Source organism: Coenobita brevimanus, chromosome 10 (genome assembly GCF_032717465.1).
Source record: "Coenobita brevimanus isolate Jiangsu-jjx chromosome 10, ASM3271746v2, whole genome shotgun sequence".
Taxonomy (NCBI): domain Eukaryota; kingdom Metazoa; phylum Arthropoda; class Malacostraca; order Decapoda; family Coenobitidae; genus Coenobita; species Coenobita brevimanus.
The window spans coordinates 3800958-3813882 of record NC_136963.1 but is presented as its reverse complement, the minus strand read 5'-3'; positions in this window follow the sequence as shown (position 1 = coordinate 3813882).

Sequence of the window (12925 nt, the reverse complement as noted above, 5' to 3'; positions counted from 1 at the left end):
TGTTACCAATGCAGCAAGTTTACCGCTAAATTTAAAGTTTTTAAAAGCAATCTAGCTGGTAAAAATGTAAATATTTTCTGTGTATATGGCATTCCTTTAAAGTCCTGCCTAGCACTGTTCTCCTTAATTTCCTTGTTATGCTGATTTTTATTACTTTTGGGACCAATCTAGCGGATATCTATGGTTTTCCTTTGGCAACACTGCACGGAAGGCCCAAGGTGTGTGTGTTCTTACCTAATTGTTCTTACCTAATTGTATCTTTACAGGAATGAGTCAAGCTCGTACTGTCCCGTGTCTTAGACCATATTTATCGTACATATCCTTAAATTTGTGAATTGTTTTGGCACACACTATTTCATTCGGTAGTGCATTCCATTGATCAATTGCTCTGTTTGGGAAACTGAATTTCCTTGCGTCTTTATCACCTCTCTTCTTATGCAGTTTTTTGCAGTGTCCTCTTGCTGATGCTTCTCCATATGTTAAGTAATCATTTATGTCTATTTTCTCCTTTCCTGATATGCATTTATATAGCATTATCATGTCACCTCTTTTCCTTCTCTCCTGTAGTGTTGGTAGATTCATTTTATTTAGTCTTTCTTCGTAGCTTAGGTCCCTTAAGCTTGGTATCCATCTTGTAGCGGCCCTTTGAACTTTTTCAATCTTGTCTACGTGCTTTTTGAGATGAGGACTCCAGACTACTGATGCATATTCCAGGGTTGGTCTAATGAATGATGTTATTATCTTTCTTAGCATGTCTTCATTTATGTATGTGAATGCTATTCTCATATTTGCAAGCAGTGTATACATGTTCCGTACCTTCTCGCTGATGTGGTCAGCCGGAGATAGTCTGTTATTGATAATCACACCTAGGTCTTTCTCTCTTTCTGATGTGTATAGGGTTTTATTTCCTAACTTATAATCCCAATCAGGTCTTTTTCCACTTTTACCAAACTTGATTACATGACACTTGTCCACATTGAATTCCATTTGCCATGTACTACTCCATTCATGAAGTTTATTTAATTCTTCTTGTAGCTCTTTACAAGAGTCTGTGTTAGTAATTCTCCTTTGTATATTTCCATCATCTGCAAACATATTCAGATAGCTCTCATTTCCAGTGTTACTGTTTATATCATTTATATACACTAAAAACATGATTGGTGCCAGCACTGAACCCTGTGGTACTCCACTAGTCACTTCTTTCCATGATGAGTAGTTTCCTCTTAATACTGTCCTCATTTCTCTTTTTATGAGAAAGTCTTGCATCCAACAAAACAGTTTGCCTCGAATTCCTCCTTGATGGTACAGTTTTCATAAAAGTCTTTGGTGTGGTACTGTGTCAAAAGCTTTCTTGAAATCTTAATAGATACTGTCCACCCATCCTTCCCTTTCCTGTATTGTGTTTGTTACTCTGTCATAGTAGCTCAACAGATTAGTAACACATGAGTTTCCTTTTCTGAAACCAAACTGTCTTTCTGTTATCATACTGTGTTCTTCTAGATGATTTACCCAAGCTCTTCTTATAAGTTTTTCTAATACCTTGCTTACAACACTGGTCAGTGATACTGGTCGGTAGTTGAGTGGATTTTGTCTATTTCCTTTCTTGAATAAGGGGACTATATTTGCTTTTTTCCAAATATCATGTAGTTTACCTTGACTCAAGGATTTCTTGAAAATTAAAAATAATGGTTTACTTAACTCCTTTGCACATTCTCGTAATACCCAACATGAAATTTCATCAGGACCACTTGCTTTTCCTCTGTCTAATCTACTTAACTCCTCCTGTATTACTTTTTCTGTTATTTGTATATCTGGTAGTATGTGTGGACATGCGTGTGCCACATAGTCCCTCTCAAATTTTTTTTCTTCCGTAAAAACTAATTGGAAATTCTAATTTAGTGCTTCACAAATATCTTTCTCTTGTGTATAAGTGATTCCCTCGTCCGTAATGGATTGTATTATATCTTTTACTTTAGTTTTGCTTCTGATATAGCTGTAAAACAACTTTGGTTGATCACTGCTTTTATTTATTATATCCTCCTCAAACTGTTTTTGGGCTTCCCTCCTTATTCTTGTATAGTCGTTTCTTGCCTGTTTGTAATTATTATATGCCCTTTCACTATTGTGTCTTCTGTATCTATTCCACAACAAATCTCTTCTTTCTTTTGATTTTTTACATTCTGTATTGAACCATTTCTGTATTTTCTTATCTACTTCTTTGTGCTGTGGGATGTACTTCTGGACTCCTATTTCATAAAATTCACAAAAATTTTTATAAACAGCATTTAAATCTTGTCCTCTAAGCTCATTTTCCCAATCAACTTCTAAGAAATACTTCTTTAGGTCTTGATAATTTCCCTTTTTATAGTTTAGTCTCTTTTTGTAACTATCATTGCTGTTTACTATGTCATATGCTATCCTGAAGTTATAATTTAGTACTGCATGATCGCTTTTGCCCAGTGGAGGGTGATATATTAAACTGTCAATATCATTTTCTTGCCTTGTAAATATTAGATCTAGCACTGAAGGTACGTCAAGTCCTCTTTTTCTAGTGGTTTCCCTCACATGTTGCGTTAAGAAAAACTCTTGTACGAGATCCAGGAGCTTTTGATCCCAACAGCTTTCTTGGCTATTTATATCTAGAGTATTCCAATTTATATTTGTATTGAAGTCCCCAGTTAGTATAATTCTTTCCGATTTCTCTTCCATTTTATGTAGCAATGATCTTACACTCTGAATTGTACTCTCTGCCAGGTCCTCATGTTCGTCTCTTTCCCATGTGTTTGATCTGGGTGGCATGTACAAATTGGCTACAATTACTTTACCTTCAGATGTGTCGATCTCTACTGCAATCAGTTCTACTTGTGATGGTATATCTAGTTTTATTTCCTTGACTTTTAGATTTTTCTTAGTTAATATTATAATTCCTCCTCCTTTTTTTAAATATCTGTCTCTTCTCCATATATTGTATTCCTCTAAGTTTAGTATGTCATTTGATATCCTTGGTGTTAATTTTGTCTCAGTTAGGCATATTATTTGTGGTTCATTTTCTCTGACGTAATCATTCATCTCTAGTAATTTAGATGCCATTCCATCCACATTTGAGTACATCAACTTTATCATCTTGTTTATATACTTGTCATGACATGGTTCTACTACCTTCCTCCTTTTTCTTCCATCCTGTTTGTGTACCACTTTCGTACCTGCAATATTATTACTTTGTAAAAAAATTTCTTCTCTTCTGCTCTTCCCTCATTTTTTGTTTTTGCTTCCTCCCTCTTCTCTTTCAGTAATTCCAGTTCCTCTTGTGTTAGGCATCTTTTTATCCATACATTTTTGAACTCCTCTTTTTCCTTAAGATTCTTTGCATTTTTTAGTATCTCTTCCACAGTGTTTACACTCTGGAAAGTCACCTTTAGAGGTCTTGTCTTGCTTTTCTCGTATTTCCCTAACCTTTTGTGTTCCTTTATGTCTTTACTACAGATTTCCTCTGATACTTCTTTCAGTAAGCTCATTACATTTGCCATCTCCTTTTTGTCTCTTGCGATCTTGTTTTTAACTTCATCCTCTTCTATACCAGTGATTACTATTGATCTGTTTATCTCTACTGAATCTCTGACTAACTTTGGATTGTTTTGGATTATTCTTTTCACTTCCTTTTTAATGCTTTTTTCCTCCACCCTTGTTTCTAAGTCTTTCTTTACTTTCACCATTTCAGCATACGTGGTTTCTACATCATTTTTGTAGCTTTGCACAGCTTCATTTACTTGTGTTATCTTCTCCTCAATATCACTGCTCTGGTCCATAAGACTGCTTGCTTGCCTAATTGTCTCTGTGTCATTTTTGAACTCTTCCATAACACTCTCGTGATTAACTACTGTACTTGCCATTTCACTCATTTTCTTCCTAAGTGTACTCAATTCCACGGTTAGTTCACTGATGGTTGTGTCTTTCTTATTGGCCTCCCTTCCTAGTTTTTCTATTTCTTCCTTTTGCAAGTGCATCTGCTTCTTTATTTCATCAATTTCATTTTTGAAAGCCATTTCTAGTTTGTTTACACATTCAACCAGTCTATTGTGGGTCTCTACTTCAACCAGTTCTTGGTAGAAATCATCATTTTGCTTTTTACCTTTATCCCTTTTCTCTTCCAAATTTGTTTTACTGAAGTATGTATCCATTTTGCAATACTTAAAGTGCAAAGCATATACTTACAATCTCCGTCTTGTTGTAGTCTAAACAAACCTCAGAGATGACTCAGCGTATTCTTTCGTCTTGGTTCTATTTCCTGTTTTTACAAGTCTTGTTGAAACTTATTATTTTTTTCCTTTTTATAATGAACAATCATTTAGTCTAACCTGGTACTGAGCTTGACTCATACAAAGATACTATTTAGGTAATGCCACTGGCCGTGATGATTTGGTACAGAGCGCCGGTGTCACACGTCCGCCTAGATTGAATCCCTGTGTGTGTGTGTGTGTGTGTGAAGGCCTTACGTCAGGCAGTCAGTATCATGCCATGGTTGTGGGTGGGTGTTTCGGCCTTTGTCACGATCCTCCTCTTCCCTCCTTTTATACAATCCTTTTCGTCTTCTCTTCATCGTCGCACTGTTGCTTTTGACTATCCTCTCCGTGTTTAGTTCTTTCATGAACCTGCTCTACATATTTTATTACATGTTAGATATTCATGGTGTGAATAAAATGACCAGTTTTCTCCCAAAAGTTGCACTGGTTTCACTAACTTAACTGAATACCGGCAGATCAATTTGCTTCTTGATAGCAACACTGGTGGTTAGGGGTTGTTCTTGGGCACATGCAATAATTTGTCTGTCTTGGTCTTGTGCTACGAGGGGCTTCATTTGGCAGTTTTTCAGTGTTTTACCTCTCTATATCACTTATCTGTCTATTAACTGTCCTCTACTTGATGTTAAGCTTCTGGGATATCTGTCTTGCTGGAATATTTGCTAAATACAGAGCAATAATCTGCTTGCACTGACAGGCTGTAGTATCATGTTGATTTATCTTGCTTCATACGTTCACGGGTTTTCCCGCGTAAATATCATCAGGCATTAAACGTGGATAATAATGTATTTTTAGGTGTTTATTTTTCTGATTTTGTGGCACTCGTGATTTCGACATTACCATTTTCTGTGTGTTTTATTTTGTGGGACATTTTTCCTTCAGTATTGTTGATTTAGGATGTAAAATAAGTATTACGAGAGTTTCTCCGCATTTTAACCATGAACCCCTAAGTCTAGTAATACCAAGTCGGTTCACTTTCCCTCAGTGCGCAGGGAGGCGTGGCTTGTGTGTGACGTCAGTCGGATTAAGTAACAGAAAATGTATTAAAGGGCAGACTCAAATTAAACATTTAAAATAAGGGAAAACGAAGAAGGGGAAGTGTGGACTCATTTAACCGTATAACATTGCAGTAGGTTCCCTCACACCTGTACGCCTTCCTTCACACATTTCAGTCCCTTCCCTCACTTCGGACTGAAAATGTGTCATGATCTGGAGAGTTCAGCATACATCCACTCACCACCACGGTCAGGCGTCAACTGAACTTGGGTTTCGTGCAAGCTGACGTCACTCCTATGCTCCGCCCCCTGCGCCAGCTTGGACCCGTTTTAGATGGAAGTGATCCGACTTGATATTAGTAGACTTAGCCTGAAGCCGTTGAGCGATAGGCTGTGCGTTTCACATTCTTTCGTATGGCTAAGCCTCAACTTTAGTAAATTGTGGTTTACTCGTCCGTAATGTGAGATATACAAGGTAAGGACATTGATATATTGCTTTTTGGTGTTGTTTACCTAAATACTGCTCTTTCCGGTGTGCAATGTAGGACACATAACTGGGCGGCAGCAATTGCCAGATACCACTTTCTGAGCGAAAGATGCTGGGAATCAGGTCCTCACTTCTTTGGGCGTTTGTACTCGTAAAACTTTACCTGAACGTGTTTTGTTTTGTTCATGGAATTCAAAATTTTGCACGTAACTAGGCCATCTGATAAACTTAGTAAGGCCCCGTTTTTAAATTAATCTATGCAAATAACTATGTATAATACTTTATTTTGGCAATCTTATCATCATACAGTTACTGAAACCCATCTATCCATCTTCCAATCCTATGTCGCTCCACGAAGAGCATAGGAGCCTGAGACTAGGCATTTTGGTCCCGGCATTTGCGATGAGAGTGACCAGCCTCACTCATCCCTGAGTTGCATTATATGAGCAATTAACTCCAACCATCCCTTGGATATAAACCTACACAGGCTCAATCCAGTTGAAGCACCCTAATTATCCACTAAACCACCAGGTGCCGTAATTTGGTTATATGGTTACCACCCAGTGTAGTAAATGGTTTCTTGGTGTACAGGAAACCATTTGGCTTGTTCCTCAGTGTAGAGTCACCCATAGACAAAAGGAAGAGGAAAGAATGAAGGAAAGACAGACAGATGAGGAAGGAATGGAAGAGAGGAAACCCATATATTAACAGAAACTGCCGAGCGAGCATAGAGCATGGGTGTGTGCCGCCATGGCCTTCCGCAGCCATCACCACAGTCATCACTGCAGTCACTGCAAGCACCGCAGGCCTCGCCCTTCAGACCATACCTATAGCAACATGGCCCAGACTGATGCCCATGATTGTCTCCCATCCTCGGAGAGTGACGGAGAGGGGCATGAAGGAGCAGTGCTTCAAGCACGAGACATAAATATGTAAGGTGGTGCCACGGCTGCGGAGCGAGTGGCACCGTGACACAAGTGCCCCAGGTCCCAGTGTCAAGAAATGCCAATGCACAGAGGAGGACAACGATGTGCCAGCACCTGGATGTGTCATAGTCTTCGGTGTCCGAGAAGAATGACATGATTCCAGGGTGAAGCTGAATTTTGCCCTGGATAGTGAGGTCTCCCCCTCAGACAAAGCATAGTGGGCCATTTCAGTGGCACAACAGTTTCCTGATTTTGAGGTACTGTTCAAAGAAGGTAAGACACATCCATACTTGACTGTGAATAGTGGCCCTGCAGTACATTGCCTGATCAGTGATGGATTTCAGGGCAATGTCTTGGAAGCTGTGATCAACTGCCCCCATTCCAGGATTATCATTCATGGTGTTCGAGTCTCTTGGGCCGTGGAGGACCTTGAGATGCCAGAAAATGTCCTGTGGATGAAGGGAAGAATGGTTGACCAATATCCCAGGCTGCAGCTCACTGCTCTGTTAGAGGGGGAGATTCCTGAGAAATTATTCAAGGCACTGGGATACAAGAGAGTTGCACGCTGTGTTTTGGAGCCTGGCCACTGCTACTGCTGTGCACCTGGCAAGGAAGAGTAGTGCAGCATACAGGTGCCGCTTCTGTGCTGGGAAGCATGGAGGTACCACCTGTCTGGAAAAAAATCAAGAGGGGCAAACACTCCAAAGTCTAGTGCTGCAACTGTGGAGGGGAACAAAATGCCCATTCGTTCCTCTGTCCCCAGAAACTGCAGACGACCCTGGCACCCCAGCACACTGCCGCTCAACCTCATGTAGCCCAACCACCACCACCGCCCCCTACCAATGCTTGGGACACCAGCCTTCAGGCCTCAAACTTCCCAAGCCTTGGACAATCATCTGCTGCTGCATCTGTGCATGGTCAGCCACCAGTACATCCTGCTGAGTCCTTGGCAAACCAGCCCCCAGATGGCGATTCCAGTCAGCACGAATCAAGCCTACGAGAAATGGTTAGGGATCTTCAGCTGGCAGTGCAAGACCTGTCCCAGAGACTCCAGGAGGTGGAAACACGTTCACAACAAGAAGAACAACAACTGGAGGACTTCTTTGTTGAGTCTGACGCAAAGGACGATGAAGGCAATTCTGCAGCTGGGGCTTCCCCTCATCGAAGTCATGGCAGTGGTAAGGACACGCAATCCCGACGAGGGCTCGCCCTAACGACAAAACTAGGCCACCTCTCCGCACCCAGGTTGATGCCTTGACCTGAGACGTGGCAGAATTTAGGCATTCGATTGAGCAGTTAATGGTAACGGTACAACAGATGGCAAAAAGTGTACCAGCCAATGGATAACTCCCCCTACACCTTCCTGACCTGGAATGTAATGGCCTACCGACTCGATTTACTGACCTACATTCTTATATTATAATGAATAAACCAGCTCTGGTTTCCTTACAGGAGGTAGAATGTGACGTGCCCCAGCTAAGAGGTTATAGTGTTTTCACCCTGGATCAAGATGAAGGCAGCACCAGGGGCTTGGCAGTGTATGTTAAGTCTAGTCCCACTGCTACACTCTTTGAAAAAGGTGTACACAATGGAACTGAATACATAGTAGTCTGCTTACATCTTGACAGCATACTCATTTATATTGTTAATATATATGTGCATGCTGGCTCCTTCCATATCAATTCCCTTCCCACTTGCATTCTTGAGGAGAGAACTATTCTACTCGGAGACCTTAATGCCAGGCATGCAGATCTGGGTAGCATCAAAACCTCCAATGTCAATGGCGTGCATTGGAAAAATTTCCTTGATGCTTTTGATACTGCTTTTCTTACAGGTGAAAATGTTCCTACCCATATTCAGGGAGGCAGGCTCGACTATGTAGTTTTATTTAACTTTGAAACAAGTCCTGCTGAAACTCATATACTCAGGTATCTGCTCAGTGATAATTTCGCCCTAGAAACTTCTCTTACACTGTGTACAACTATTTACAGCCCAAGGAAAAGATTAATCATTGCAAGTGTAAAGTCGTCTAAACTCTGCTGCTATGTCCAGAAATGGTATCAGACCACAAGGGGGTCCCTCTTGAATGTTAACACTTTCTATGAATGTCTTGTTGCTGTTATAGAAAATTTAGCTAAGCACCACAGCTCAGATAAGCTACACCAAACAGTGGCCGGTAAACCTACATATGCTACTGATCCAGTAATACTAGAGTGGCAGAAGACACTGGCTAACTTGCAGAGGAGCTGGCAAAACAATCCTTGTGACGATGAGGTGCGTGACCGTATGGTGGCAATCGCAAAGTACCGAACTGAACTACATCAGAGGGTCAGAAAACGACACTGGGATAGCTTCCTCATGACCACTGGGAAGACCAAGTCTCTCCAGGGTGTGTGGTACCATGTAAACAGGATAAGAGGGAAAACTAACCGCATAACCTCCATCCCAAACCCCGGTGACAAAGCCCAAGCCTTGATTGACCAGTGGGCTAATGCCTCTGGCAGTCAAGCCTACCTGCCTGTCATAGAGAGAGCCTTGACCACCACAGACCCTTCAGGAATTCCCTTGTTGATACCAATATTAATGTGATTGATGACACTTGTCTTCCCATAACGTACGACGAATGACTTTGTGCTGTAAAAAACGTAAATCGACCACTCCAGGCCAGGATGGTATAACCTATGACATTCTCAAAGCTCTCCTTGCCTCATATGACACACCCCTATTAGATTTGTTCAATATGTCATATGCGGACAGTGAATTGCACACATCCTGGAGGAGTGCAGTCATAATCCCAATTCCAAAGGGCTCTGGTGGTTATTGCCCCATTTCCCTAGTTAGCTGTATCTGTAAAATGATGGAAAGAGTTGTTCTAAATAGGTTGTTGTACAAGATAGGCAATCAATTGTCTCCGAACTTGCATGGTTTTCTGAAAGGGAGGACAACGAGTGATTGTTTGGTAAAATGTCTCACTCCTGCATGTAAAACGTCATACGAATACCTCTGTATTTCATACCATACAGTGTGACCTATTTTTTTTTTTTTAATCAAAGGGTATGTGGCTACACACACACAAAAAAAAAAAAAGTGTGGCCACACCCACGAATGTCCAATTACTAATTGTATGTAACTGTATTGGCTGAAGAAGGTGTGTGGCACGACCTACCACCTTCTTTTGTTGTATTAGCACTCTGTACCCTTTACAACAATAAATATTTCAATTCAGTTCCATATGTCAAATATAATTTACATTGCGTCGTTCATAATGAATGCTCTTGGACAACCAATCAGCTGCCAGCTTTCACAAACTTAAGGCTCGTCTCTTGGCAGATCGGATCAAATAGGCTATAGGGTTTTGCTAAGACAAATAAAAACAAAGTTAAATCAATTAATTTCTGGTATTCCAGTGTGATACGTTAGCAAAATTTAATTTAGTTAATCCAACAAAAATTGAACAGAATTGGTTTGTGGCAACTGTATTATTATTTGTAAACACAATGTTGTGTAAATATTAGAAAATATTTTCAACAAAAGGCATTTCCTAGATGACACAAGCCCATTCCGCTCTCCACAATTTAGTAATAATTACCCATTCTTATGTTTTATTCAGTGCACTGATTTAGTGTACATCATTTTTAATATTACATTACTTTTTTTTTGGTTTACTTACTTTTTTAAGTCATTTTTTTTTTTTTTTTTTTTTTACTACGTATAGTTTAGATACCTATCATGATGCTATTAAGCACTCCTAGAATACTAAACAACAACAACTACTACTACTACTACTCCTACAAAAATGACAACAACAACAACAACAACAACAACTACTACTACTACTACTACTGCTGCAACTACTACTACTACTACTACTGCTGCAACTACTACTACTGCTGCAACTACTACTACTACTGCTACTACTACTGCTACTGCTACTACTACTACTACTACTACTATCACTTCCACCTCAGATGGTGGTGCTGCCTTTGCTGTTGTGACTTTCACTGCTACAACAACAACAACAACGACTGCTACTACACTGGGTTTATTATTGATGCATTATTTAAACCAAGGATACATTTACTGGTAGTTGTTAATACCATCTCAAATATCTTTTGTGTTCATCCCATCCCCTTTTCCTGTACCAAAATCCCTGATTCTATTTATATTACTCTCTCTCTCTCTCTCTCTCTCTCTCTCTCTCTCTCTCTCTCTCTCTCTCTCCTTGCATACTTTGCCATACTCTTTTAATGTTCCACTTTCTGCATCTTTTCCTCCTACGTTCAGGCTTTCCTTCCCATACTTATTCATTCTCAAATTCTCTTACTCTCGAAGTTCACCTTTCATCCCTGTTATCTTCCTCTTTCCTTCCTTGTTCGTTCATCCTTATGTCCTTGACTCTCTATTGCTTCATTGCTCCATCATTTTTCCGTTGCATTAAAGTCTTTATTTCTCTTCCCTCTTTCTTTCCCCACCTGCTGCTTCCTGTGCCATTGATTCTCATTTCCTTATCGTTCTTCCATCCTCCCACCTTAATTGCACTTTCTTGGCTCACTCTTGCACCACTTTTCTCACCTCCTCATTACCTAGCCTGATTCTTTTCAATTGTTTTTCTCTCTTATGCCACAAAATTAATTTTCTTCTCCGTTTCAATTTTCCCTCGTTGAATCTCAATACCTTATTTCTATAAATATAATGCTGATGATACAGTAAATATAATGTGATAGTTGTTTTATTAGTAATACAGAATGGTGGTAGGTGGAGGCGCCCATCATCCACCTACTTAGTGTAGTGTTGCTCTGTTTTTTAGGGTAACTCTACATTGAGCGGTAAGCCAAATGTTTTCCTGTAAACCAGGAAAGCATTTACAACGTTGGGTGGTAACCTTATAACCAACCAACACGTGTTCCCTACTCCCCGGAAAACAACTAACTAAAATTATGAACAAGAAGCCTCGGACCAGGAGTGACCAAAAGATGACAACTAAGGACTGAACAAAGGACATGGTACGGATATCTACACGGAATGTAAGGGGTGCGAATGATGAGGTGAAAGAGAGACTGTCCAGGTGCTTGAGGGTGCGAAAGTGGATGTGTGTGGATTAATTGAAACTAAAAGGAGAAGTGAGAGTGAGAGAGAATGGGAGTATGGGTGAGGTATATGCGCAGGAGTAGGTGAGAATGAGAGGGCAAAAGAAGGAGTGTGTATAGTTGTGTGTAACAGATGGAAGGAGAATATAAGAGAGTATGGATCAGTTGGCTCAAGGATTGTATGGGTAAAATTGAAAGTTGGACTACAAATGTGGGCGATTGTGTGCATGTATGTGCCAATGCAAGATCGTGCAAGCAGAGTGAGAGAAGAGTTCTGGACAAATGTGGAAGTGTGCATGTAAAGTTTGAAAGGAATGAGGGAGAGTGTTTTTCACTGGAGGTATGAATGAAAAACTAAGGAATGTAAAGGTGGGTGGAGTAGTTGGTGAGTGGGGTGTGCCTACAGAGATGGATGAGAATGGCAGTGCTTTAGTGGATATTTGTGATAGGAGGGGATTGGTGATAGCCAATACCCTTTTCAGGCACAAAATGATCCACAGGTATACGTGGCGAGTAATGAGAAAGGTGGATGGTGAACTGAATGAACGGAAGGCAATGATTGATTATGTATGTGTGGATGACAGGATGAGAAGGTGTATAATGGATGCAAGAGTATATACAGGTTGGAGGAGTAGACTCTCTGACCACCACTTGGTGGTGGTCAGAACCATTGTCCAAACGAAATAGAGAAAGAGAAGAAGGGAAGGACAGGAGGAAGTTGCTCATACAAGGAGGGTGGAGAGGTTACAAGAGGATGAAAAAAGGGCAGAATATAAGAAGGGAGTGGAGGAGCGACTGGGGAAATATGGATTGGAACAGATAGAGGATGTGGAAGGTGTGTGCAAGATATTCACAGAAGAAATCTGTGCAGCATGTGAGATGGTGTGTGGGGTAAAGGGAAGACGAAAGGGGGTGCAGGGAACAGCATGGTGGAATGAAGAGGTGAGAGAGGCTTTGGCACAAAAGAAGAAAGCATATAATGAGTGGATGAATAACAGGGGCGTGGAAGAAGTTGAGAGATGGAAGAAAGTGTTATACATAGAGAGGAGGAGAGAGGTGAAAAGATTAGTAAGAGAGAGTAAGAAGAGAGTGGATGAGGAATTTGAAAGGAATTTGAGTGTAAAGTGGAAGG